Genomic DNA, 24,210 nt, shown 5'->3' on the forward strand with positions numbered 1-24,210 from the left:
CCCTGATTGGTCATCACTGACTAACCTGTTTGGAACAACAAACAGAGTAAAATTCTAAAGACCTCAATACAGCTTCTGCTTACTCTGTTTATATGCAAATGACACTGCCCCTGTGTACATGGATCGAATCAAGATCTGTATGAGTGCCTATTGTTTCTATAGCACCGATTACTGACCGAAAATTGAAATTCTCACACCCAACACTTTGGTAGGCTAATTCCTAGATAACCTATTGTAGTGAGAATCCTGTGTGACTTATGCAATTTTCACATAAACTGCAACCATAGCAACAGGTGTGAGGAGGTAACAAGATTGAAACAGTGCGTATTGAGAAAAGCACAAAAAATCTGGAGCAATCTAAGATGGATATGCTTTTCAAGAGAAAGGGCACGTAATTACTGTATTCTTTTAAATATACAGTTTAAATGTTGATCAATGTGAAGAATTTGTCATCTCTTCGGCTGCGTTGCTTGTACAGTTGAAAAGGGGTAGTGTCCCAGGCAGTTTACAAAGAAATGTTTAACAAGTTTACTGCCATACAAGCTCGTGTTGTGAATGTTCTAAAACTCTATGCCAGAGTTTACTGTCAGTTCTAATGAGTACATAAAAACACGATTATATAAGGATATTTTTTTTATTTTTTGTTTTTCTTCTGAGCTACATTACTAACCTACTGCTGTTGAACACAAGGGAACACAAGAGAATTTGTCAGTTCTGAGACACACTGGCATTGCTGCTGTATAATCAAGCTATGCAACCACAAGCAAGCTCTCCACGGACAACACCATCTAAGAATACTGTTTACTGCAGGGGGGGCAGCGTTAACCCTTCCTCTCCTGGTCTTTGTTCCAACTCTGTTCTAAATAGTTTAATTTAACCAATTAAACCTCCATCATTCCAGTCCCTGAAGTAGTTCAGGATCTCTTTTTACCTGTTAAACTGCGAGTGGAATGGCCCTCCAGGACTGTGGCTGGACACGCCTGTTTTACTGGTATTTGCTGAGAGGGATCTCCACCTGCTTACATAAAGCATTACAGTCACTCGTTTGTCATTTACACGTGAGGTCTGTCTCAATATCACCCAAGCCTTTCTGAGATTTTTTTTCTTTTTTGTTTGTTTCACACTTCAGAAAACCTGCCACACTTAACTGCCGCTTTTCTCTCCGCCATTCATGATTAACTTCAAACCTTTTCACTTGATTGAGCCCATTGTTATCTTAACACACACGTTAAGCAACAGCAGTTTTATATTACTGTAAAAAAAAATAATAATAATTGGAGTATTCATTTGAGAGGAAACTGAGTCAAGTCAGGTGCATTGTGGAGGCTGTACAGCTACAGCTAAAATATTTGCATCACCCAATAGAATGAACACATTTTGCTTCATAAAGTCGAATGAAACCTGCTGAAAAACATACTGGATTACATACGTAACTGCTTTGTAGTTTTCCATACACAATGAAAAACTGACAAATATAAAAAAAAATGACTTTTGTGATTTCAACAGAACTTTTCAAAAGGTTAACAGCAAGCAGCAGTAGGCTTGCCATGTGCTGTACACACGCAAGTAGACAAACAGGACTATCATATAATACACGTACCTTGTTTTGTTGTTCTCAGGCAGCCTGTCCGTCCATACCATCAAAGCCAATTAAAAAAGCCACAGCTTCGACCAGCCCACGGACCTGGCGGAGACAGGAGGAGGAATGATCAGGGCTTGTCCACAATCACACAGCTGGCTCGTGAGTGAAGACATGCAGCATTATGAATGACAAGGCAGGCCCCCCACCTTCAGTGGGAGGTTATCAATGGATTTACTATCATTGTCAGGTACAGGAAAGTAAGCAACAGCCCTCCAATTACTGCCTCATTAAGGCCGGGCTGTTGTGTAGTGTCAGAGGCAGTGTGTGCATGTGTGTCTAAGTGCAATCTCAAACCAGCAGTGACTTGCGAGCAGTAAGGACTGCTGCCTACAAACAACCCTCTACTATTCATCGCCATGGTAACCGAAAAGACAACAAAAATGGAGGCCCCGCTGGCATCTCCCAGGAAGCTGTTTGGCACAAGACTCTGACATGTTTGCGTGAATTTTTAAAGGTTAAACTGGTCAGTTCCTGGAAAAGTAAATTAATCAGTTCTATGCAGAATAAAGGCTTATATATTAACGCTTGTTTTTATTAAAAGATTTATATTTAGTTAGTGCCTGATCAACAGAGCAATACTGATTTCACAGTATACACAAGATCTTACAAAACATGCATATATTGGACTTACATTGGACTTTTAGTTCGATTGCAGGTTTATATATATATATATATATATATATATATATATATATATATATATATATATATATATATATATATATATATACATATACATATACATACACACACACAACCAAGGATGAAAAGCACTTGATAGCACTTTAGAGGGCATGTATTGTTATGTAATTACATTGTAATAATCAGGTAATTAACACAAGTTCCTGCTCTCACATGGTAAATACTGTCAAAATTACATGGAAATGGTCTTCAAACCAGCATTATTACATGATGTTATTGCATAGTAACACCAAGGCATAGGTCCTTCCCATGTAATTACATACTTATCACATCAGTAGTTACCACGATAGTGCAGTAGCCAGACAGTTACACATTTAAACTAAAAGAACCTTCATAAATTCAATGACAAATGTTGAACACACTGATTAATCTTTCCAGAATAAGCCCTCAACGCGTTTACACTGAAAAAAGTGACCGGAATCTGTCCTGTTGTCTGGAATATGATCTCAACACTTGAAATAAGAGGACAAACTCTGGAACGTGCTCAGTAGCGTTTACACTGGCAAAAAAGTGTGACCGGAATCCATCCATTTATCTTCTTGATCCAGAATATTTGTGCCAGTTTAAATGTTTGTCATTCAATTCATTAGGTTTCTTTTAGAATTTCTAAATAAGGTATGCCCTGTAATCTCGACTGCTCTCAAACATTTTCCACACCTACATTACTCAAGACTTTCCAATCCCGCTATGAATCCACTGACTTCCTGTGTTACAGGTAAAACTGCCACCTTCAAACATGCAACTCCTCTGTTTACTTCACTTCCGATAAAGCTTTAGGAAATCCATACACTAGAAAACCAACACTGAACGGCAATTGTGGCTACAGACCTCCTCCTGGGCTCAGCTTGCTTTCAAACAAACACTCCATTGTGGAATGGAAGGTGCCTTGCTTGTTTATCGTGATACAGTCGTAGACTTCTGTGTGGAAATAATATTTCCTTAAGCAACTTTAATAGACAAGCACATTGTGCACTGCTTAGTGCAGATGTGAAGTGCAGGGTGTTGCCAAATTGTTTATTTTTTAATATGGCAGTATTATTTTCTTGAAGGCAAGCATGCAAATAGTGTATGTTATTTTAAGAGTTGTGGCAGAGCAGAGGTGCTGCATGCATGTGCAAAACATGTTTGAGTGGTGTAAATAAAGTTGAAATGTTTTAAATCTAGGTGCAGAATGTGACTGGGGCTTAACTGGTGGTCAGTTAAACCCTGCCAAGTGCTATAAAACAGGAGCCACATCCTTTGTTTAGCGAGAGTGTTTGGAGCATGTAGGAGCAAGACAGGAGAGTTCAGGGAAGGAATTGCCCAGCCTGAACACTCTGAACAGAACCGCGACAGACAAGAGAAAGAAAAAGAAAGAAAGAAAGAAAGAAAGAAAGAACGAACCATGATAACTGTGCTTGGGTGCTGTTTTGGATTTGTTCTGGTTCCTGTGTTTTGTGAATTAATAAATATGTGCAAAAATCTCTAAAACTGCCTGAGTGTTTGCTATTCCTGCCACTGACTAGCCTTGACTGCCGGCCACTTTGGCCCAGGAGGATAGTATATAGTTATTCTTTATTAAATAAATGAGAATGTTGCGAGATGCACCATAATATACATGGATCTATTCAGCATGCATTCACAAATCTAACACGGTTAACATTCTGGTAACATTATGCATAAAAGCCACAAATCTAATCTATCAGCAAAACCATGTTTACACATCCAGTAGTTTATCAGATAACTTACAAATTAGCCCAAGATATTGAAAAGCCAACTACAGAAAAAAAAAATATTGCTGGCAAAAAGTAAAAAAAAACACAGGCCTTGATTGGATTGTTTTTCCCCATCTGATAAGGAGATATTTATTTATCTTGCCATTTATAATTTCCAACATGTTCTCCTGGCAGAACTGCCTGTTATCTCACCCCTGCACCTTGCCAAGAAAGATACTGAACAAATCTGCTTTTCTTCCTCATATAGGAACAGATAGACACTCCTTCCTGTTCCGGTGTATTGGTTCCCAATCAGGCAACACCACTAATCACTGAGGAAAGAATCCCATGAATCTGACTCAAAGGGACACAAATATGGGACAAAGATTTGTTTTCTTCCCCTTAAACAGCTCATCTCTGCCCAACCGCTTTGTGCATTTATACGAAGACAAGAGGCACCCAGCTAAGTGCAACGCATGGTGATCGACCGCAAGCTAAAACACACTAAGGTAGTTTTATACAGTTTGTTGTTTTAGTGTTAAACATTATTTCATTATTTATTTTAGTATAACTCCACCACATTGTATGAATAATAATGAATGTTCGTATCAAGCTGCAACACAACTGTATGACCAGTTCTGTAAATACCATTGTAAAAATCTAAGTTCTGACATTCTGTACCCTAACCGTTGTGCTGTAGTATGCAGAATACATTCTTGTTACAAACAGATAACATTTTGCAAAATTCCACCAAAAACAAACCTCATTGTGACCTAGATGTGTAACAAAACAAACTCAAACTTGCCAGCTCTTGAAAACTTGTAAGGGGTGAGGAGAATACAAGGAAGATTAAGACTTAAAGAAGCTGAATAAAAAAAGACATAGATGAAGAGATGCAATGCTAGGACTGTTTAATGGATTAACTCCTCTGATACCAGAATTGCCAGTGGCTTAAGTGAAATACACATGTAATTCCATGGAAATGGCGTGTTACCATGTATTGACATTCATGTAACTGTTGTTCACAAAACCGTTTCCATGCAATTGCACAGCAGTACTACTGTGCCAAGTTAAAGTGTCTGTCGTGCAGTAGTTCAAAAACAGCTAGAAGTATCCGTCTATCAACCATGACTATACTGCAAAACATAACTTATGGGGCAATTGTGCGATTATGTTTATTAATGCCACAAGAAGACAGCATAGCTCATTCGAGAGAGAACACCCCTACAGAGTGTGGAGTAGTGCACACTTTAAGGAATGTGACTAGAATTCCACGCAGGTTGCAGATAATTTACGTTAGGCCAGTAATAAGAGCAGTTACTGCATTATAATTATTACAATCCAATATTTGGAATGGATGTGGCAATACCGTAGATTTATCACATACCCACACCAGTTTGTCTATTCATTCCAGCTTCTAAAGCTCCCCAGCCAAAATGATCAGGGCACCTCTGCTTGTTCTTGGACGTTCTTGCCTGTTTTCAATAACCGTCCCGTCTCCCAATGCATATAATGGTTTTCTGCAATTGTGATAGCCACACACCGTGCTGTATGTTGTGCCAATGTTGGCAGTCAATATTGCAGGAACCATTTTTTAGGGAGGAGAAGGAAGAACAAACTTACCACCCAGGCACTCAGGACTGGTAGAAAATGAACAGCATTTGCGTGCCGCTGCTCTCGTGAGACAACTTAACCAAATCTTCTGTAGATATCTGAGGAGACAATGTTGACTAAAACTAAGAGAACATCAAGCCACTTTTTTCAGGAACCGTGGCTTGAAACCTGGTTCCAGGAAACCTATTTTTAAGCAACTTTGCTGTATCAAAACCCCAAGTCTCCTCTGGTGTGCCATGCAGTGGCCTGAAACCTAGTCTCCTGAAACCAAGTTCTAAGACACAAAGTGGCTTTGTGTTCCCTCAGCTTAAGTGATACCAAGATATTTAACAAGCAAACACTCAAGAGCCAAAACAGGCAACCAAGGATCAAAAATACATTATATGTTTATTTGAAATATATCAAATTCATATAGGCAATGTATATTAGTTATTTCAAACAAGCAGCTGTTTAATGAAAGATATTTAAGTACAGGGGATTCTTGAGTTAAAGAAAATTAATGTCTGTGGCTGGCAATCCTTTCTAGTAACAGCTCGCAGAGCATTTTTCACCACAAAGACGATTCATTGAGATGCAAATCACAAGAACAAAACAGGTGCCGCTAGAAGTGGAGAAAAGGGAGCAGGTTCCCTGAATATTTAGCAGTGTTTCAGTCTCCAAGTTTATGTCAACTCGTAGCTTTATACTGAGCCCCTGCCTGTTTGTTCCTTGTCCGCATGAAATTCTTTTTTAGTGGAGTGCGTGGCAGAACAATAGGCTTCCCTGATATTCCATGTTCTTTATTTAGCTCTGTGTGGCTTGTCACTAACACATGTGTTCTTGAGGTTGGTCCTCCTGGGCAGCTTTTGCAGCTCTAGGTTGCTTAGAAATGTGTGATCCATTTCCTCATCTTTGCTAATAATTTACATTGATATGGCTAATAGTACCACTACCCCTACCTACTTCTTATTGTTGGGTAGCGATTATAAAATCAAGGATAAACAATGATCAGGATCCTTTTTGTAAAAACATTGAAAGGTATTTCTTAGGACCTGATTGTATGTCAGCCAACCAGTGTGCAGAACTATAGCCCAGTTTAATCTGAAAGCCAGAACCCCTAACTAAGAACATAAGAACATAAGAAAGTTTACAAACGAGAGGAGGCCATTCGGCCCATCTTGCTCGTTTGGTTGTTAGTAGCTTATTGATCCCAAAATCTCATCAAGCAGCTTCTTGAAGGATCCCAGGGTGTCAGCTTCAACAACATTACTGGGGAGTTGATTCCAGACCCTCACAATTCTCTGTGTAAAAAAGTGTCTCCTATTTTCTGTTCTGAATGCCCCTTTTTCTAAACTCCATTTGTGACCCCTGGTCCTTGTTTCTTTTTTCAGGCTGAAAAAGTCCCTTGCGTCGACACTGTCAATACCTTTTAGAATTTTGAATGCTTGAATTAGGTCGCCACGTAGTCTTCTTTGTTCAAGACTGAACAGATTCAATTCTTTTAGCCTGTCTGCATATGACATGCCTTTTAAGCCCGGAATAATTCTGGTCGCTCTTCTTTGCACTCTTTCTAGAGCAGCAATATCTTTTTTATAGCGAGGTGACCAGAACTGCACACAATATTCAAGATGAGGTCTTACAAGTGCATTGTACAGTTTTAACATTACTTCCCTTGATTTAAATTCAACACTTTTCACAATGTATCCGAGTATCTTGTTAGCCTTTTTTATAGCTTCCCCACATTGCCTAGATGAAGACATTTCTGAGTCAACAAAAACTCCTAGGTCTTTTTCATAGATTCCTTCTCCAATTTCAATATCTCCCATATGATATTTATAATGTACATTTTTATTTCCTGCGTGCAGTACCTTACACTTTTCTCTATTAAATGTCATTTGCCATGTGTCTGCCCAGTTCTGAATCTTGTCTAGATCATTTTGAATGACCTTTGCTGCTGCAACAGTGTTTGCCACTCCTCCTACTTTTGTGTCGTCTGCAAATTTAACAAGTTTGCTTACTATACCAGAATCTAAATCATTAATGTAGATTAGGAATAGCAGAGGACCTAATACTGATCCCTGTGGTACACCGCTGGTTACCACACTCCATTCTGAGGTTTTTCCTCTAATCAGTACTTTCTGTTTTCTACATGTTAACCACTCCCTAATCCATGTACATGTGTTTCCTTGAATCCCAACTGCGTTCAGTTTGAGAATTAATCTTTTGTGCGGGACTTTGTCAAAAGCTTTCTGGAAATCTAAATAAACCATGTCATATGCTTTGCAATTATCCATTATCGATGTTGCATCCTCAAAAAAATCAAGCAAGTTAGTTAGGCACGATCTCCCTTTCCTAAAACCATGTTGACTGTCTCCCAGTACCCTGTTACCATATAGGTAATTTTCCATTTTGGCTCTTATTATAGTTTCCATAAGTTTGCATATAATAGAAGTCAGGCTTACTGGTCTGTAGTTACCTGGTTCAGTTTTGTTTCCCTTTTTGTGGATCGGTATTACGTTTGCAATTTTCCAGTCTGTCGGTACCACCCCTGTGTCAAGAGACTGCTGCATGATCTTGGTTAGCGGTTTGTAAATTACTTCTTTCATTTCTTTGAGTACTACTGGGAGGATCTCATCCGGCCCAGGGGATTTGTTTATTTTAAGAGCTCCTAGTCCCTTTAACACTTCTGCCTCAGTTATGCTAAAGTTATTTAAAACTGGATAGGAACTGGATGACATGTGGGGCATGTTGTCAGTATCTTCCTTTGTAAAAACTTGTGAAAAGTAATCATTTAACATATTTGCTATTTTTTTTTCTTCCTCTACGATTTTGCCATTTGTATCTCTTAAACATTTAATCTCCTCTTTGAATGTTCTCTTGCTGTTGTAATATTGGAAAAACATTTTGGAATTAGACTCCCATTGCATTGCAGTTTGATCCATTCCTGGTTTTACTATCAGTTTAATTAGACACACATGAGCTTGATACCTACACATGTGGCTAATCAAGCTTCTAATAAAACTTGGATTGGATAAAACTGCTATGCAATAGGATTATTTTCATCCCTGATGGAACTCTATTGATAGCAGGAGATGTTAGCAGATCACATACATACTGAAGTTAATACACTCCCCCTTGGCCAGCACGTTTTAATAACGTTTTATTTTCACAGTGCATTATTTTGCCACACTCTTCCAGGAATGGACAAATAAGCCGAGCAGTGGCGCCTCTTATTCTCAGCTCAGAGGAATGCCACTTTGTTTTAATACTGGGGTGTGCAGAAAGAAATAAAAATAGTTTCCTGTACTTTATTGCCATGGAAGCATAATTCCATATATCCTTGGAGACAGACCTCAATGTGACTCATTTCAAAAAACACATTCAAAGTGCATAAAGATCACAAGGTTCAGGTAGGATGAGATGCATTATGTCCAAAGCTGCCGTCACCTCCCCATCTTGCACTTCCAATTTTACTAGACCCTTCTGTGCAGTACTACAGTATTAGAGAGCATACCTCTAATAGTCATGGTTCTGCTTCAGTCAATTCCAAGTCGTAAAAGGGTTAATCAACAGAAAAATTAGCACAATTGTTACTACAAACACATATGGACAAACAAGCCTTCCATTACAAACACATGGGCCGATAGAGTAAAATAGTGTGAGCAAGCTGATCCTCAGAATCATTTTACACTCCCACACGCCACCTCTTAAACCAGAGGTAGAGCCACAGGCATCATGATAAGAAGTCACGACAGAAAGTTACAGACGCACAGGCACCACCAGAAAGTATAGGATCGGATTGTGATAGTCTTAAAACTTGTGCTTTTTGAAGCGGTCGTGAATACGGGTTGTCAAAAAGCACAGGCGAAAAAACATGACGCTACCATGCAACAGACACGACAAAGCCAAAAAGAACCGAGACTTGATGAACAAATGTTTCAAGTCTGTTTTAATTCAGGATTTTGTTCTGCGTTTTCTTCAAAACAAGGATAAAGAGAAGGCAGAATACTAGATACATGTCACAAACAGGTAAGTGTAATTCTACTTTTATCCACAATATCATCTCTATATCTTACTCCAACAGTATCGTTCATTTTGATTTGTCATTTTGCCATGGACAACAAAAGGTTTGGACCCCAACAGGTTTGCTATTGCAAGGTATACTGCACTACATTTTAAAGTACTGTACTTCCTGTGCTGTAGGTCAGCCTCACTCCCAGCATCTCTCCTGCAGACCTGTGAGGTTCTAGGGAACTGGTTTTAAATTTCGGAGGAACAGAGGTGATGTTTCAAAGTTTTGGTTTGCCCTCCTTTAACAAGGTAACAACGACCTATATATTGATTTATATTTGAAAGAAAGAAAGAAACAAAGATCTACTGTAATAAGTTATTTGTCTTCCTCCTTTTTGCTGGTATAAGAAATCACAAATAGTTTTTTTCAGTGACTCCTTCAAACAGTATTTTGCATAATGCATTTAATATCAGAGAAAGAGAAAGTAGTTTTTTCAACAAAAAGTCAATGAAAGTTTATTGCCGTCCACTGAAGTCTTTAAAATTCTAGCTTGTATAAAGTTAACCCAAGACACTACTTCAAATGTAGCACAGAGAGATAGTTAGAAATGCATGGAATAGCCTACCAGGTGAAGTAGGAAAGAATGATGTGCTGAATTTCCTTTTCTCATTCCCAAACTGTGCTTATGTTCTCAATAACATTACAGGTACACTTTTGAAAATGTAATCACTCTGATTCAGCTGCTCATATTTTGTGTCTCAGCGGATTCCCGGGGGACTCCCCCTCTCATGTCACCAGACTGAAATGGACACTCATCAGCTGCTTGAATTTCTCATGAGCGCAGTCACCCTTCACATGCAGTTTACATTACAGGACAACGAACTCCTTCACAAGCGCTCAATCATGCCAGCTCTTTACTGTAAAAACAGAGAAAGAGCTAACCAGGCTGCTTTTATACCTTTTTATCATTTTGTATAACAGAAAAACCTACAGGATGAGCAGGAAGTCTTTCAGTTGACAGGCATCCTGCTTTTGGAAATCAGAATTCTCTGCAGTTTTTAAAATCACATTTTATCACAATTTTTAACTTTCGTCTTTTCTAATTTTACAATTAAACTTTGTCTTTAATTCTAATTTTATGAAATGTTACTTTTAGACTTGAATCCTAATTTTTTTTGTTTTGTTTTTTACAAACTACTAGCTTTTTATGTCATTTTTAAATTACAACCACATTTTTTTGTCTCATTTCAATGTTTTTAATTTAATGGTTTACTTGTTCATTTATGTGATGCGCTTTGGGATCTTTGTTGACGTGTTTTGTTTTATTGTACACCTTCAGATACAGGACCACACAGAGGGTGACATGAGCTAGACAGCCTCCATACACAGCCTTCGAACACAAGCTATAAATATTGCTATTTGCATCACAGTTTGACAAGTGTTCTCTACATGAAAAAAAAATGTGTGACCCAGAAACTGTTTAGAACAGGTTATCAATAACACTGTGTAAATTTTTTTTTTTTTTTGGTTCCTGGGTAGTAAGTGTTATTTCCTAATTGCTTATGCCTCAAAAGTATAGAAAATGGCTATTATTCCCCACAAACTTTGCTTTTGAAAACTACTCAGTTCTAAATCTTTTGTAGTCATTTTTGTATTACTTTAGTATAAATACATGTTAATTTGGATTCATATGTTGTTTTTTTCTAACTATGTGAACGAAAAGACAACATATGAATCCAAATTAACATGTATTTATACTAAACTAATACAAAAATGACTACAAAAGATTTAGAACAGAGTAGTTTTTCGAGCTTTACAATTACTGTAAATACAGTATAATCGTAAATCTCGAAAAACTACTCACTTCTAAATCTTCTGTAGTCATTTTTGTATTTGGTATAAATACATGTTAATTTGGATTCATATGTTTTTTTTTTCTGACTTTATGTGAACAAAAAGACACACATTTGCCCGTTTTCCCATTGGAAATAGTGATTTTTTGAAATGACTGTCCTGGTCACAAAAGCAAAGTTTGTGGGGAATAATAGCCATTTTCTATACTTTTGAGGCATAAGCAATTAGGAAATAACACTTACTACCCAGGAACAAAAATTGTGTTACATAGTGATATCTGTGCTAAAGAAGGTAAATAGCAAGTTTCAAGAGGTTAACTAAATATGTAAAGATTTAAAGCATGACATTCAGACAGACAAAACCCATACTGTACACACCCAGATTATTGACCTTTTCTGTCAACAATGCATGTGGGATGACTTTGGTCTTTGCTCTCCACACCGACGTATGATTCCCCTTCACCTATGACTAATCTATATTGTTTACTAGAGCTGCACTAACTTATTATTCAGATCAAGATCTCCACAGGTGAGGGTCGTTGGTGTTGATCGGGCTAATTTACCATTCAAAGTGAAACAAGTGAAGAAACAGTTGCTTGGGTTCGTGTGGGTCGCTGCTTGTGTCAGGATAGTGTCACGGCCCAAGCCGTTAGACAGGAAATAGCCCTAGAGACAGAAAGCTGCAGTTTATGCATGTATGCACATGTTTATTTAACAAAACCAGGAACAAAATAAACACGGCATGAGGGCCAAAATAAGGGGCTCAAACAAAAGAACAAACCATTAGCCCTCACTACAATGTTACAAAACAATACAAAAAACACAGCACAAACTCCTGCGACAAAACAAAGGATTTTACTTCCTTTATACATGTGGCTAATCCCCAAGTCGTACCAATTACCTAATCAGACCTGTCAACTCTCCCCTATTCACCGAGGACTCCCCCGTATTTTGGACGCTTCTACCGGATATTTCCAGGGACAGATTTTCTTCCATATTCTACTGTTAAACCCCCTTATGTTAGCAAACCTTTAATGTCTACAACATTCATGTCCGGTGTGTGATTACTGCAATTCCGTCTGTACACAGCAGGGTTTAGGACCCAGGGAGTCCTGCGGAGGGCATGCATTAGTGCGTGAGGCAAACATACATACTTAGCCACGCACTTGCACCCTCCCTACCCCAATCTCGATTTTCTATTATTTCCAAAAAATGGCAGATATGAGATTTCACTTAACAAAAGCTCCTGTATTTTGTGTTGACAGGTATGCCTAATTGGGGAATGGCCACACCTGTGATTGCTGGCAGGGACAGAACCCCATCCCTGACAACCTTACACTCCCCCACACACACACTACTTACAGCAGCTGGGCCTCTGCCCTGCCACACTGTTCAACACAGAGTCTAACAAAAGCAGCAATCATCACAAATCCAAGCAGCTGTTTCTTCGCTAGTTGCACTCTGAATGGTGAATCAGCCTGATCAACATCAGTGACCTGGGTGCGATTTATCAAATTTCCAGTTGAGAGATAAAATAGACAAAGAGACAGTTAAGACAATCACAAAGTTACTTATACCAAATCAACTTCTAAAAAATCTTTTAGGAATCACACACTTGCCAAATCTGCCATCATGCAACATAAATGCAGTTATTACTTGTATGGCTACGGTGTCAAGAGACAATAAAAACTACCTACGCTTACAGCAACTAAAATAATATTAAAACACACATGACAATTACTTGCGTTGTTGCACATAACCTCTCAATCGTTTAGTATAGTATGCACTTCCAATGACAATAAAAAAATAACGGTTTGAAATAGAGCAACTGAATGCCACTCACAGAGTTGATTTTCATTGGTTAATTTGTCTTGCTAGTACAGCACTACTTTTGGGTGACAATGACGGGCGAGTGGAATCCGAGCCTGATGCACTTTATACAGCCGAACTTCACGATCCGGCTCCAGCAAAACCAAATTCAATTTTTTTTTTAAAATACAATTTGCTACTGATCTTACGACCTGAAGTGCTTAGACCAAGCTTTTTGAAGTCAGTTTGTGCAAAAGTGATGCAGCATACGTTTATAATTTTAAATAGCAGATGTTTAAAATGTTCAGAAGAAAGCCATTGTAAATTAAAAATATTTTATCAGGGGTGGGGTACATTTATCCTCCCCCCCCCCGGGGATGACAACTGAAAGTGCAGTCCCAGGGATAAAAAAAAAAAAAGCAGAGCCAGGGGAAAAAAAAAAAAAAAACCACCCCATCGCACCATGCCAGTAACCCTCACCTGACTTCTGTGGAACATTCGATCCCAATAATAACTGGTCCGTGCAGCTCTCATAAACAATGAATGAACCGCAAAATATGTTGTAGAAATTGTGACGCACACACAGACTATTTATTTAAACAGCAGTACAATCCAGAGGAAGTTGGGAATGTTCCCGGTGTCTGTGTTTAGTTTGAAAAAACTTTTTTTTCCCCGGTTTGCTTAACTAAAAAAAAACTGTGTTTCACCCATTATTTAGAAGGAATCAGAATCCTATCTTAATGTAGGTTTCCGAGTGGTTAGAGGGGCTATTTCTCACACACTCTTTCCAGTGTCAGGGAGTCTGTCACACAAAGAGCACAAGAAAAAATATACTCTCAAAGTGATATTAACACATTGAATCTGTTTATATAGATTCTATTGTGGCTTAAATGTTTAGCATGCTTGATCATTGACATTCTGAGCGCAAGACCTGTATAAACTCAGCAACATTTGAAGTGTTGTTGCTGCTTCTGCGGTAGGTTCCAACGGGGATGTGACTTACAATATACTTTAGTGATTACAGGATGACGCACTGCAAGATGAAACAGTAATCCATTTATGTATCACTGTCTGTGCTGTTGTTAGATTAGATTAAACTTGACTATTAAAGCAATACACATTGTTCTGTGTCTTCCTCCCAGTCTCCCTCGGAAGGTCACTTGTGTTGTAGTTTATTAACCTTTAACAGGCTGAACTGTAGAAAGGCTGTTAAAGAGAATTCCAAATTAAATCATATAGTTAGGGCTGCATTTTTCCCCACTGTAAAAAATGGCTTATGTCAAAGTATAAAAACAGGCATTCCAAGATATTTCAGGATTATGCATATTTATTAAAGCAGAAAAAATAGCGTTGCCCCATTCAAAATTAGTCACTTTCACAGACAAAAAATGTTCCTAAATATTTAAATGCTTACCTGAAAAACAGTAATGCAAAATTGTATTTTTTTTCTTAATTCCACCATTTATAGACATTCTATTTTCCCCAGTCAGTAAATTATCAAAACAAAATAAAAACAAATGAATATGAGAAACAGACACATGAAATGCCCCCTTCTTGTTCTGGACAGATTGGTCTTTAGCAGAAATATTTCCAATCTTTAATGCAGCTTTTTCATTGAAGACATTTTAAAGAAATCGTGCCGCTCTATACAGTGTGTGTTCAATCATTTACTGAAAGCAAATTAAGCTGGCTTCCAGGTTCCTAAATGCAGTATAACAGGCAGTGTGTCAATAAGGAAAACATTTGCTACACTTATTTTAGTGATACATAGGGTGCCTATGGAAAGTCTATACCCCCTTGAACTTTGTTCACATTCTGTTGTGTCAGTGCCTAAATGAGGATTATTTCCACTTGTCTACACACCATACTCCACACTGTTAGGGGGGAAGAAGTTTTTATTGAGAAAAAAATTATATAATACAAAACAAAGATCATAATTAAATAAGTCTCCACCCCCCTGAGTTAATACTTGGTGGAAGCACCTTTGGCAGCAATTACAGCTGTAATGCGGTTGGGATAGGTCTCTCCCTGCTTTGCACACCTAGATTTGGCAATATTTGACCATTCTTCTTTACAAAACTGCTCAAGCTCTGTCAACTTCCTTGGGGAGCATTGATGGACAGCAATATATAAGCCACAAATATTCGATTGGATTTAGGGTGGGGATCTGACTGGGCCTCTCAAGGACATTTACATTTACCTTGTTGTTCCTTAGCCACTCCAGTGTAGCTCTGGCTGTGTGCTTTGGGTTGTTGTCATGATGAAAAGTGAACTTCCATTCCAGTTTCAGCTTTCTTGCACAGGGCAGCAGGTTTTCCTCAAGGACTTCTCTGTACTTTGCTCCATTCATTTTCCCTTCTATCCTGACAAGTGCCCCAGTCCCTGCTGATGAGAAACATCCCCATAACATGATGATGCTACCATCATGCTTCACAGTAGGCATGGTGTTCTTTGGGTGATGTGTTTGCGCCAAACATAACGCTTTGCATTTAGGCCAAAAAGTTCTGGCACATGCCTACAGAATCTGTGTTTTTTTGCATACTTCAAATGGGATTCAAGGTGGGCTTTCTTGAGTAATGTCTTCATTCTTGCCACCCTACCATACAGGTCAGATTTGTGGAGTGCTTGGGAGATTGTTGTCACATGCACACTTTGACTAGTCTTGGCTATAAAAGCCTGTAGCTCTTGCAAAGTTGCTACTGGCCCCTTGGTAGCCTCTCTGATCAGTCTCCTTCTTGCTCGGTCATCCAGTTTGGAGGGACAGCGTGATCTAGGCAGGGTCTTGCCATACACCTTCCACTTCTTAATAATCGTCTTGACCGTGCTCCAAGGAATACTCAAGGCCTTTGATTTTCTTTATACCCATCCCCTGAACTGTGCCTTTCAACAACTTTTATCCCGGAGTTCTTTTGAAAGCGCCTCGGTGCTCATGGTTGAGTATTTGCTTTGAAATGCACTACCCAGCAGAAAGAACCTACATGAACTGCTGAATGTATCCTGAAATCATGTGAATCACTACAAGTTAACACAGGTGGAGGCCACTTAACTTGGTGTGTGATTTTGAAGGCGATTGGTTACACCTGAGCTACTTTAAACTTTCTTTTACAAGGGGGTGGACACTTATCCAACCAAACTATATGTTTTTAATTATCTACAAATTTCCAGAATATTTTTTTCACTTGGAAGTTGTGGGGTAGGATGTGTACCTAAATGAAAAAAAAAAATTATGCATTTTAATTCCAGGCTATAAGGCAACAAAAGGTGAACATTTTGAAAAAGGGTGTAGACTTTCTATAGGCACTGTATGTACATTTACACTATTCTTTCAGCAATGGAAATTTTCACGGGGAACTACACAGTACATGGTAATGGGTAAATTTCGCAGAATTCGTGAAATCAATACAGACTTACATATAGTACTCGAGCACAACAGATTTCCAGAGCTCAAATGCTAGTCCAGTGACAGTGTAAAACATCTTCTGATACAAATTAAGCTAGCAGGAGTAACAGGCTGCAAAACAAACTTCAGGAAGCCCATGAGGTAGATGTAAGCCCGAGGACTGACATTCTAAACTCTCTCAGCATTGCCGAGTACTGTATTGACAATATTGAAGAGAAGCAGTCATCTATCATAGTCAAACCACTTCAAGACCCTACTCTAGCCAAATTCACCAAACATCACTTAAAGAGTAAACAGCTTCACCTTTAACTGGTAATGCTAATTATCAACATGCATGTCCCAGGCATCAGATCACAGGAGAGACGTCAATACATCAGTCTGTCATTTGTCTGCATGTCAGTCTGTTCACTAGTGCTGCACAAACAGATTATTCAAGTATTATCAAGCTCTTCACAGAGGAGGGTCATTGGTGTTGATTCAAGTGAAGAAGCAGCTGCTTGGGTTTGAGTGGACCGTTGTTCTCCACAGTAAGAAAAGCAGCGATCGTCGCAAATCCAAGCAGCTGTTTCTTGACTCGTTTCACTCTGAATGGTGAATCAGCCCGATCAGCACCAGTGACCGTCTTCCGGGGAAGAGCTCAATCCCACTAATCGAATAATCTGTTCATGCACACTTACTGTTTACATGTCCTTCCATTTTTTTTATTTAAATAAATTTAGTCGTTGCCAATTATTTTTTATTTTCTCCCAATTTGAAATGACTCGCTGACTCGGGAGCGACGAAGACGAACACACGCTGTCCTCCGAAACGTGTGCCGTCAGCCGACTACTTCTTTACCCACTGCGGATTCACCATGCAGCCACCCAGGAGCTACAGTGTGGGAGGATAACGCAGCTCCCGGGCAGCTAATAGGCAAGCCCGCAGGTACCCGGCCAGACTACAGGGGTCGCTGGTGCGTGGTGAGCCGAGGACATCCTGGCCGACCTAGACCGCCACCCCCCCCCCCCGGCGATGCTCAGCCAATTGAGCTGGGAACTCCCGTCCACTGTCGGCTGTGGAACAGCGCAGACTCGAACCAGCGACATCCAGGCTATAGGGCGCATCCTGCACTCACGCAGAGCGCTTTTACTCGGGAGCCCCGTCCAATTCATTTTAATCTTTGCTTAAAGGAACCCACCCCTCTCTACTGTATAAAATCCCTAGAAAGTAAAATGCAAGTCAGAACTCAGCAGCTCTACAATAACTGGTTTCTGAAGATATTTTTCTAATAAACTGGTCCCAGGGGGAAGCATTTCCTCCAGTAAGGAACGTGCCACTTCTGTTGAATCAGCTCTGCATGTGTCTCTTAGCACTGGGGTGTGACGGCAAGTCCTCCACAACACAAGGGACTAGAGGCACCACATAGTCAAGTGTGCTCTAAACTGACCTTTCCAGCATGGAGCGCACTGGAGCTGCAGCAGCAGATACGACACGACACCCAGCCTGCATTAGAACACAGCAGTGCAGCCACACTTGGGGTGAAGTCAATACAGAGAGCTCCACGACGGGCCACTGAAAACATGGTAGCTGCTATCAATTCAATGCATCAGTAACTTCAGAGAGAGAGAGTGACAAACACAGGGATATACAGAAAGTCGGACGGACAATCATCCCTAACATTTTAAAAATAAGCCTCAAATTCCTAATAAATTCCGTCTGAATATCACAGGAACACCACCTGAATAAACATTATGCACTTACTTACTTTTCAAATACAGAATGATGTGTGTGAAGTCTTTCATATTGTTTTCTATGGGCTAAGTATGCAAACTACAGAACCTTCACATCAGACTGATCCATCTGTGTAATTGTTTTCAGACTGCAATGGCTACACACGAGAAATTTCAGGAAGTAATAACCTGCGCATCAGCAGAATGATTAGCTCGCAGTCTGCATGAAAATGATTTGCATGCTCAGAGGCCATTCAGGGGGAACATGTTGACAGCTGAGAGACGAAATCGCCGTCTTCTGTGGGCCAGAGAACATGTTAGATGGCGGCAGAGAGTGGTGGAGCGTTTCATTGCCCGATGAATGCCGTTTTGAAATTGACAGACCTGACGGGAGACAATATGTGTGGAGACGTCATGGCGAGCGTTATGCTTACTGTTGCATTGTTCAAGCCAACCGGTGGGGCAGTGTAAGTGTGATGATATGGGGAGGAATCTCCTTTAACACCAGAATGCCTTTGTGTTTGGTAAAGCAACCTTACTGCTCAGCGATACATTGATGATGTCCTTGAGGCAACAGTTTTTCTGTTCCTGCAAGCCAATGCCATCAGAACATCCCACAGCAGTCTATCCAGAGGCTGATGAGATCTATGCATCAACACTGCCAAGACTGTGTTAATGCTCAGAGAGGTCGTACCATATACTAACACTGTAATGTTTTCATTTTGAAAGTGTGTCACGTTTCACACTGAAAACTTATCATGATTCTTTAATCTGTACTTTTGTTCACATTTTCTGTGATTTTGTTTGATATCTATGTTTAAAATATTTTATTAAATCCATTAGACTTGAATGTTGCATTTGTTTTGTGCGTCAGTGTGTGTGTGTGTGTGTGTGTGTATATATATATATGTATATATATATATATATATATATATATATATATATATATATATATATATATATATATATATATATATATATATATACACACACACACACACACAGTACCAGTCAAAAGTTTGAGTACACCTGCTTGAAAACAGGTTTTTCATGATTATCTATGCTTTTAACTGTATAAACTTGTCTATAAACACTTAATGTTTCATTATATGATATGTACTTATATAAGCTGATAATCATAAGTGAACTGCAGTGAAAAATTTAATTTTTAAATGAAAATGTAAATCTTGTCAATTTCAATGAAATGGTCACACAAAGCAAGGGGATTTCAGTCTGAAGACCAAGTCAGTTAAGAGTCTGAAATGTGTATAACAAGGTGTTAGAACACTGGCCCAAGTATAAAAGTGTCTTTGTTAGATGTTCTCTGTAACTGCTGTTGCCAAGACCAAACTATTTAAAGAAACTGGCACTCATGAGGACTGAACAAGGTCAGGCAGGCCAAGGGTGACCTCAGAATCAGAGAACAAGTTCATTCGAGTCACATCAACTGTTCAGAGGAGATTGCGTGAAGCTGGCCTAACTGGAAGAATTGCTGCAAAGAAACCATTGTTAAGAGTGTAGAATAAGAGAAAGAGACTTGCCTGGGCCAAAAAACACAGAAACTGGACATTTGATGAGTGGAAGTCGGTCTTATGGTCTGATGAGTCAAAATTTGAAATATCTAGGTTCAACCGCTGAGTATTTGTAAGACGCAGAGAGGGCGAGCGCATGAGTTCTGCATGTGTGGTTCCCACTGTCAAGCATGGGGGAGGCAGTGTCATGGTCTGGGGTTGCTTTGCTGGTGACAGAGTTGGTGATCTTTACCAAGTCCATGGCGAGCTCAACCAGCATGGCTATCATAGCATAGTTCAGAGGCATGCCATTCCATCAGGATTACGGCTAGTTGGGCAGTTCTTCATTCTTCAGCAAGCTAATGACCCGAAACTCACCTCAAAGTTGTGCAAGAACTATCTGGTGAAGGAAAGTGAAGGACAACTCAATCTAATGACCTGGCCTGCCCAGTCTCCATACCTCAATCTCACAGAACTTGTATGGGGCGAATTGGACAGAAGAGTCAAAGCAAAGCTACCCACAAGTGCCCTACATCTCTGGGAATTGCTCCAGAAGAGCTGGGAAGACACGACAGGTGATTTCCTACTGAAACTTGTTAACCGAATGCCTCATGTTTCTGAGACTGTTATTAATGCAAAGGGTGGCTATTTGGAGGAATCCAGGATTTAGAGACAATTTTCAATTTTCTTTTACATAGCTTTGATACTCCTTATGTTTTGTATATTGTAATATGTGTTTTCATTTTTACAGAAACGTATATGACATAAAACATTGTCAATTATGAAAAAAACTTAGCTTCCAGCAAGTGTACTCAAACTTTTGACTGGTACTGTATGTAATTATATATATATATATATATATATATATATATATATATATATATATATATATATATATATATAAAACTTCAGCAGTAAAAGGCACAGGCAAGTGGGGTTGTGGTAGTAATGTTGCTAATAGAGGATTTTAAACCCTTGCTAATTACTCAGTTTTTCATATATTAGATATGCAAAATTGTTGTTAGATGAAATGGTAGCCATATCAATCCATAGATGACAGAAAGAGAAGAGGATGTTATACCTTTTATTGGACTAGCTAAATGAATTATTGTTTAGCTAGTCAAATAAAAGGCATCAGATCTCCTCTTTATATATAAAATTAAAACTGTTAACATATAAATTGAAAAATAAAGATTGAAAAAAACAAGCAAGCCTATACATCACTCACTTATTTACATGGCCAATTTTGAATTTTATATAAAACTTCAGGTTTGAACCCTTTAAGGTACAAGAGGCATATGATGTGTCCCACAAATAAAAATGATGCCAACTTTTCATTAGGTGCACGAAACAGGATTACAGGATTTACTGACAGGTTGGATCTAGTCATCCAAATTGTCATTTCCCTTCTTGTGATACTTAAACTACCGCTCCTCCTTGTGTACCTGAAGGGATGAACAGGCTGCCCAGCACCAACGTCAGGCTGAGAGGTTTCTGTACACAGCCTCTTGATTTCCCTCAGCGTGAAATTTATGAAGAACTTCAATTATCCCATTTTACACTGGTCTACTTTAGAACACCACCTTTACATAGCAGAGCGTTTATGACTTCTGCTGAGTTGCCGATTCGGTTGTCTATTACAGTGATCATTTAAATAACAGGCATGCAAAGTACATGTGAATGTAGAAGAAATCTCTGAATTACACCCATAGCATGCCAGACACACTGTGTTGCATTTTCACACAAGTCTTTGCAGTTACTGCCCTCCATGGTCCGACTTTGAGAAAGCTAAGGAGTTCAAGCCAAACGTAAATGCTTTTCAACAAGTGCTGCTATCAGATTTTTTGCAGGTCTTTCTTAGTTCACTCTGATACAGCACAGCTTACTAGGCAACTATACAGGCTGTCGATAGGGTAGAAGGCTACTGCAGGCAGCAAGGAGAGCACTGACTCAACAGGACCAATGTACAATGTGTTTGAACTGTTGATGAGGGATAAGTGGTCAGTCCACAATGAATACCAGCTTCTTATTCCTTAAAAGAAGTTGGGGTTAGGAATCGGTAGATATGACCTTACTCTGCCAAATACACAACTTTCAGCTGTCTACATACTGCCATGTTGAACTCTCTCAAAAGTATCTAATTTTGTTAATGGCTTTGAAAAGGACAAGTAGTAGACAGCCTAGTGTTTGTGTTAGAGTCTGCTTTTCAACAGCAGTTGGGCAGTTCTTACATAAGGGACAGAAATGACACTCCTGTTGCATAGCAGTTTGATCCACTCTTGGTTTTACTATGAGTTTAGTAAGACAGTAACGATACTCCTGAGCTTGTTACCTATACATACTGTGGCTAATCAAGTTGGTAGTAAAACCTGGAATGGGTTAAACTGCTATGCAATAGGAGTCTTATTTCCATCCCTGTCTATTCATTATACTTTACTGAATATCACACCCTCAAGCTTTGATTCAGCTCAGACAGCAAAACAGAAATTAAAAAGGGGTTACTGAAAAGGTTTAAAAAAACACAATGGACTTTTTCAAAATTGGTTACAATCCTCAAATATGCAAAAACTCATTCTAATAACAGACATGGGAAAACATCTGCTAACTTATTATTGTACTGATCAACATGCCTCCTATACACATTCAAACAATGAAGAGCCCATGCAGTGCATATAGCACATATCAACACATTCACAAACAAGCCATGCTCTTTAAAAAACAAGTCACCCAGTATCTCACAAAACGTCCAATGTAATCTTTAACCCAAGAAAATAACAACACACCCGTATTTGGGAGCAATTCAATTTCACCTCATCTGCAACAAAAACTCCATGCAATATACTGTACTCAGTATTCTGTACAGTTGCATACACACGAATACGCGGGTACATTTTAAACGACTGGGGGACAAAAGCAGGGCTATTAAAACTTAGTTGACTGCATTATTAACTGGTATATTATTATTGGCGCTTGCCTGCAGCTTCAGTATCCGGCGGGGGTTCCCGTTCGACACAAAGAACTCCTTACATCTCGAGCAACAAATGCATGCTTGTCCAAAAGAATGTTTTGTTTTTTGTTTCTGAATACGGGTTTTAATTAATTAAAAACTAATTTTGTAAGCTTAAATGTATGGGTGGAAGGAAGTGAAAGGCGGGTGTTTATGATAACCGTAGATGCCAAACCGTGGTTGAGTAGACAGACTGGACCGCAGTATTGTACCGACTGTAGTGAACACACAGGTGTGGCACCCAAACCTACAGCCTAGTATCACATTACAAGAGGCGAAAACGACCCCAAAGGAATACTTTTTAGCAAAGATTATATAAATGTCTGCATATAAGAATAATTAACATTTAAAGCGCACTGTTGTAACCTAGACTATAACAGCCTGTAAACAAATAGTCAAATGTCGTGAAACCCATGATAAACTGCTGATATTCCGTACGAATAGTAACGCTGACACTATCAGTGACTTACTACTTTGAGGTGTACTTATTTATTAGAATAACGCCGAGATAGAAACGTTAATCTGTTGTTGTTGTAACGCGTGATGTTGTCTTTAAAAACAAACTGCTAAACCAATTTATCAATCCCTCTACATTGCATTAAAATACAAGTTTAAAACGTATACATGCACGTGTGTGTACTTATGAAATTATATTACAATAGTGTTCATTCAAATTAACTGTGCATGTAAAAAAAAAAACAATTATGTACTGTATAATCCCAACACAGTAACAGTCTAAATAAAGCAACGATACATACGCCTCTAGTGTTCCTAACAGTTTGACGCAAACTATAATTAAAAACAATACAAAACACCTTACCTAAGACGGCGTAGAACAAAACCACCGTGCTTTTCCTCCTCCGGTTACCGTATGGAACTATTCATTTTGCACGAACTGGTCGAACTGCAAACCTAGTTCAAACCAAAAATAGTTTATCGCCAGCACACACAAAAAATAACTATGCAGCTGTCTTGCTAAAAAAAAAAGTTGATAGTAATTTTGGGAAACAGGTAACGTAGACAGAAGCAAATAACCATGTAGTTAACCCGTGTGCACTACCTTCACTGCTTCTGTCTCTCTCCAATGTTCATATTTTGTTAAGGCTCGTTTATCCAAATGGCCTGCCGCACCTCTCCTGTTTCTCCGCAGACAACAGCGCCATCTACACTCTCCACTATACCTTTTTTAATCGCTACCAAGCATTTACATGTCTGATTGTGTGTTGAGATAAAAGTGTATTGTAAGGCTGCGCATTAATATTCACTTTAAACTTTTAA

At 39.0% G+C, this 24,210-nt stretch overlaps 1 protein-coding gene across 5 annotated transcripts in view; it reads right to left on the minus strand.

The window, feature by feature from the left end:
- Positions 1-24,008, minus strand: part of LOC121318556 (epidermal growth factor receptor kinase substrate 8-like) — a 97,961-nt gene extending 73,953 nt beyond the window's left edge. For 2 of the 5 annotated variants that reach the window (XM_041255352.1, XM_041255345.1), the window contains exons 1-3: positions 23,753-24,008; positions 1,601-1,684; positions 932-1,015 (exon numbers count right to left, since the gene is read on the minus strand). The gene's annotated coding sequence lies outside the window, so the exon portion shown is untranslated. Of the gene's footprint in view, positions 1-931; positions 1,019-1,600; positions 1,685-1,788; positions 1,953-23,752 lie in introns of those variants that run through there. The other 3 variants (XM_041255346.1, XM_041255348.1, XM_041255347.1) reach the window with 3 other exon arrangements.
- Between the last annotated feature and the right edge of the window lie 202 nt (positions 24,009-24,210).

The sequence above is a fragment of the Polyodon spathula genome, chromosome 7 (genome assembly GCF_017654505.1).
Source record: "Polyodon spathula isolate WHYD16114869_AA chromosome 7, ASM1765450v1, whole genome shotgun sequence".
NCBI classification, from domain to species: Eukaryota; Metazoa; Chordata; class Actinopteri; order Acipenseriformes; family Polyodontidae; genus Polyodon; species Polyodon spathula.